At 44.6% G+C, this 5794-nt stretch overlaps 1 non-coding gene across 1 annotated transcript; it reads left to right on the forward strand.

The window, feature by feature from the left end:
- The first annotated feature begins 3302 nt into the window (after nt 1–3302).
- On the forward strand, nt 3303–3374 carry TRNAS-GGA (transfer RNA serine (anticodon GGA)). Its single transcript has one exon. It is a non-coding gene; the product is annotated as a tRNA-Ser (tRNA).
- The last annotated feature ends 2420 nt before the right edge of the window (nt 3375–5794 follow it).

Consider the following 5794-nt stretch of genomic DNA (forward strand, 5'->3'; position numbering starts at 1 on the left):
CATTTTTGGGGATTTTTACTTAACGTGTAGAAAGAGTAATTTCAAGAAAAGAAGGGAAGAGGTCTGAATGCCTGTGCATCTCATGCTCTATGAATATCGAAAACCTGGCCTCTGTATCTCCATTTGGCCAATGTCCCTTTAAGGATCCATCTACTGTCCTCTACCTAATGCCAGTTCCAGTGAGTTCCTGGAAGCCCCCTGCACATTAGCAAAGTTCTGTCCACCAAGGCCTGAGGGGAAACAAGACTCAGGTCAGTCCAGCACTTCTACCTATGACCCAGGTTCTTATTTAGTTTTTGTAATCAGGACTCTTTTTCCTCAGTTTCAACACTTCTTATTCAGGTGGACAAATTGAGGGTTAAGGATTTTCCTAGGTTAGATTCTCCAAAAGTCAACCCACATGCAAGTAATTCATTAAAACATGATCCTGGAAGAAAGAATTTGTTAGGGAGCAGGGGTGGGTGGGATGCAAGTAAAGGAAGGAGAGGAAACCAAGAAAGTGTGTGACTTTTGTACCATGTGTTCAGCATGGTACATGCTAAACGACACTCTTACGATAAAGAACACCATGGATCTGGGCTTCCCTTTGGCTAATAGGAAAGGTCAGAGGGAACAGAGGACAGCAGCAGCACAGCAGAGCTCAGGGTGCAAACAGGAGACTGAGATGGAAGGGCACTGCAGGTGGCAGCCCCCATGGAAAGCAGAGGAAAGACCACACAGAGGTAGTGTCAGCTGTTAAGTGAACAAGTGAGGAAGAGAAAAATCAGTGGGAGACTGAGCTATAACCTTAGATAAGGAGCATAAGGAAGAAGTGCATGGGATTACCTCTGTACCCTAAGCTTGAAGACCAGGGAATCCGCACGCTAGTCTCCATTTGCTGAAGAGCAGTTTTCTTCTGATAATCTTCTGTTTCAGGACACTTAAGCCCTTAATCTTGCTACAGACTGAACACTTAAGCGTTCTTGCTGTGGAGCCCTTATCCTCCAGGTTGGGAGGGTTCTTCATTCCGATGGAAGCATCCAAACTCAGCTCTGAAGATAAAACCACAGCCAATAGGATCCATTGTTATTTAGGATGTTTCTATGACTTACTCCTCCACCCAGGAAGGACATCAAGTACAGAAACTGTCCAAGAACAGGAAAGGCTATCTGAAAGTCCATGGTGAAGTGAATCCAATGGAGAAACTTTATATATTTTCTTTTTTGTTGATCTTCCTTATACTAGCCAATATTGGTAAGACTGCCACGGGGCAAACATGTTCCCAAATGCCAAAACAGAGTAAAGAAATAAAATTGATGACAACTTCTTTCCTAGGTAGAAAAGACAAAGGCAAGAAATTCCTGCAGGACACAGATTGTAGTGTTGGAAGGGAAGAGATCGTAGAGATGAAAAAGTCAAAGTTGAGGGAAAACCTCATAAGAGGAAAGAAGTGAGGAAGTCTAAATTGGAAAAATGTTAAATGTGCCTCAATATAGACTTCACACATATATACACAGTGTATATAATATTTATACATAATAAGTGAGGCATGGACAATATAATAAAAATGCAACAATACTCTCAAGTGTGTCTGTGTTTGTGTAATGCAACAAATGAATGAAGGAGTTGAGATATGGAATGGATCATTCTAATGGCTTCTTGATGAGTTGAATTTGGAAAAGAAAAAAGAAAAATAAGGAGAGAAAAGCTCTGGTGGGTGACAGGAACTAGGAGTTATGGGGGGTGGGAGTCACAGGGTGGAGGGGTATGAAAATAAAGGGTATTAAAATTACCCTTTGCTGCAAAATCTGCTGTGAAGCCTGGATTCCTGCTCATGTTTCCATGGAAGATGACCAGGAAACAGTCACTGAGGAAGTGGGGGTCGGTCTGGGCTGGGAATGTGGGAAGCCAAGCACAAGAAAAGGAGAGACGAGAGGGAAGAGAAGACAATAAATGCTACAAGACCCAGTGGCTCTTGTCACGCTCTGCACCCCTGCCCGCCCTGAGCACTTTCCTTGAGACTCTCCATGCTGCCACAAGGGGGCTCCTTCCCATCTCAGCTCCGCCTGAGGACCTGGGTCTCTCCTCATTCCTCAGATGAGGCCACAGCCTGAGGCATGAGCGCCAGGTAGCAGAGGATGTGGAGAGCGATGGAGGGTGAGAATGAATACGTCCCAGATGAAATGGATGTGAGGGTCTGAAAGCTCTTTTAAGGAAATTTGAGCATATGTGGACTCGGAAGAGATGAAAACTAGGAGACGGACATGGAGATGAGTGGAGAGAATGAATTAAATGAAGTGTCATAAAAGAGACTGATCACTGCGCTTCATGGATAGGGTGGAAAGAGGGGAAAACAAGGGAAAATAAACTGGATGTGAAAAGCAAACACGACCCTGTGTTGCAGGGCCAGTGTTTACATTGCTGTTGAATGTTACTAATACACTGTTACTGAGAGCACCTAATAGGGGTAAATTGATTTGATGATGGATGTTGAAAGGAGAGAAAAATACTGACCAAGTTGCCTTTCTGAGAAAGCAAAGCAAGATGGGGTCCAGAGAAAGTGGACCCTAAAAATTATGCCGTCTCAGAAGAAACAACCATTGTGCAATCATTTTGTAAATGTTAAAGCAACAGAAAGACACAGTGCTTAGATATTACATATCCATAATGGTTATCATCACTTTTTAGTGAATCAGACACTCTGGACATTATGTTGTTTAAGACTCCCAACAATTACGGAAAGGAGATAGAATTTTTCAAGCGTTCAGATGAGGGACAAGAGAGATAAGTACATAAGAAGATAAATAACTTGGCCCAGTTAAACAAGCAGGAATTTGCGAACCCAGGGCCTGAGGCTGAGCTGGTCCTAAGTCACCTCACTCTGTTAGAGTGTTACAGGTTTCAACTGGGCCAACAGCGGGCGTGGGAGAGGCCCTCTGCCTCCTCCACACACAGCCCTGTGACAACCCACACATGGACCGGAGCTTCCTAATCCCCTTTTCTTTCTTACCTAGAAAGAGCGGTCCTTGGTTTACAGAATCAGGGTTGGTAGTAAAGCCCCAGATGGTGGAGAAAAGACCAAGCGTGACTTTGCTGTCACCACAGTCGAACTGCTGGTCCAGCTGCCGCTGCAGACAATTGGTCACGTGGGTGATTTTCTGAAGCTGTGCTTGTGAAGTTGGCACCTCTGACCCTGGGAAACTCACAGGCCCCCAATGACAGTCCTCCCAGGTGCAACTGGAAAGGAAAAGAGGGTTCAGAATGACCAATGGAAGTTTTTTCTTGATAAGCCCTACCAGACACGCATTTCTGATATCCCTGCTTCCCTGGTGGCTCAGAGGTTAAAGCATCTGCCTGGAATGCTGGGGACCCAGGTTCAATCCCTGGGTTGGGAAGATCCCCTGGAGAAGGAAATGGCAACCCACTCCGGTACTCTTGCCTGGAGAATCCCATGGAGGGAGGAGCCTGGTAGGCTACAGTCCACAGGGTCACAAAGAGTCGGACACGACTGAGCAACTTCACTTCACTTCACTTCACTGCCCATGAGTAAAACCCAATAGCCCAGACAACAAAGACAGACATCAATGTGAAGAAGATGTCATATTTATGGCTGTGACTGGGGTGCTGAGATGGCAGGTGCTAGGCTGCAGTGTCCTTGAAACGAGTAATCACCCACTTGAGTCTAGAGAGTTTGGGGTGGCACAGGAGGTCAGGGTTCTTATTCTGTTATTAGCCTTAGTCCTGTAGCCTAGAGAGAAAGAAGGTTCTAGACAGGCCTCTAGGTATAGGGGAGAAAGAAAAAAAGAACTATGGGAGACATACAGCATAAAAGCTTCAGATACCACTAGAAAAGGGAGTTGAGAAACTATCGCATATTCTGGAGCCCTTTGAACTTCCTTGCTTGAAATGTTTGTCTACCCTTCCACTCACTCATACATGTATATATTCTGTTCCCACATGGGGTAGAGTGGGGATGGACAGATGGACATATTGGAACCCTCTTTGTCTCTCTTCAGAGAGATAACACAAGGTGCAGTCCTTATATTACAAGCCCCTCCAGTGGGGACTAGACAGTGCTCCTAATGAAATCTGTTTATACATCTACTGTGAAATGGGTACATATTCTCAGAACGTGGGCTTACCTAAAACATGAAGTACCCTCATCCAGTCTGGGTCAGGCTCAGGTGGGGTCACAGCCCCCAGAACCTGCTCCACATTGATGTGGGGCTCTCCTCCCATCCCCTCCTTATACCTCCACACCCTCAATGAGGTTTGCTTCTGTAACTGTCTCTCACATATCTGTTACCACTTAGTCTTCCAGAGAGCATCTGTGTCTGACTCTCATCAAAGATTCATCCAACCTCCTTCCAACTGTTTTCTCTGATTCAGTCCTCTCCACATTCTCAAAGGTCACCTGTCTTATCACCTAAAATCCTGTTTTATCACATGCTCCTTGGCTTATGGAAATTCATCCTCCCTTCCCTACTACATAAATCTAACCTCTTTACTCACCTTTCGAGTCCTCCTATTCTGGCCCTTCTTTCTTCTGCAACATCGCTGCCCACAGCTCCCTCTGCAAATCCTCCCGGGACTCAGGCTGGCCCCTTCCTGACCCCAGCCCTGCACCAGGAGTCTCTGGAGCCTCCGGGTGTTTTTCCACAAGCACTTCTCTCAGCCTGGTGCGCCCTTCATATTTCCACCAGGCAAAGTTCATTCATCATTAATCATCATATTTTAGGACAGTCAGATTTTATGATAATTCCTGTTGGGCTGATGGATAAAACTTTGTACATTAACAAATCTGGTGGGTGAAATAATTGTTAAAACCACATATCCCCTCATTCCCCAATGTTATTTGAATCAATGTCTAGGACTGTTTTTAATTATCACTGCATAATTTCATCATCTAATTTGATTTGTCTTTTCCAGACTAATGGGTTTTATTAAACCTATGCTTTGAATATTCTTTACATTTGCATGGGAAAAAGATATAACACTTTATCCAACATTGACAACATTGCCCAATATTATGAGCATAGGGAAAAGCCTCCAATTGGAGATCAAGTTTTAATTTAAAAATCAGGTGTTTATTATGTCTACAGGATTTCTCCTTGCAGGGAGAGGGTGGGGTGGACCCAACCTGTGCCAACGCTGCTGCAACACAGCTAGCCACACTGTCTCAGGTTATCATGTAGCAGCCAAGCAAACACAGGCTCTGGCAGCACAATGGACTCCTAGAAATTCTGTGTTTTCAAGACCAATTTTTAAATTATATTTGTTTATTATTTTTGGCTTCCCTGGGTCTTTGTGCTCTTCATTGCTGTGCATGGGCTTTCTCTAGTTGCTATGATTGGGGGCTACTCTCTAGTTGTGGTGACAAGCTTTTCCATTCACTGGTTTCCTTTATTGCAGAGCAAGGATTCTAGGGTGCTATCAGGCATCAGTAGTTGTGGTATGAAGGCTGTAGAACAATGGCTCAGTAGTTGTGGCCCACAGGATTGGATGTCCCGTGGCATATAGGATCTTAGTTCCCTGTCTTGGGGTCAAACCTGTGTCCTCTACATTGGGAGGCAGATTCTAACAACCAGATCACAAGGGAACCCGAAGGTCAATTTTTCAAATACTGAGATGCGACATGAATTTTTTTGTTTCCAGTTACTTTCCTTGCCATGAAATACCTGTCAGTGTGGTAAGGCCAAACAAGCAGAGGCAGATACACATCTCATGCTGGGTTTAATAAAAAGGAGAGTGCAGGAAAGTACAAAAAATCCTGTGACTGATTAGTAGCCCTGCATCAACTGACTGAAGGTTACTA

Source organism: Capricornis sumatraensis, chromosome 2 (assembly GCF_032405125.1).
Source record: "Capricornis sumatraensis isolate serow.1 chromosome 2, serow.2, whole genome shotgun sequence".
Lineage (NCBI taxonomy): Eukaryota > Metazoa > Chordata > Mammalia > Artiodactyla > Bovidae > Capricornis > Capricornis sumatraensis.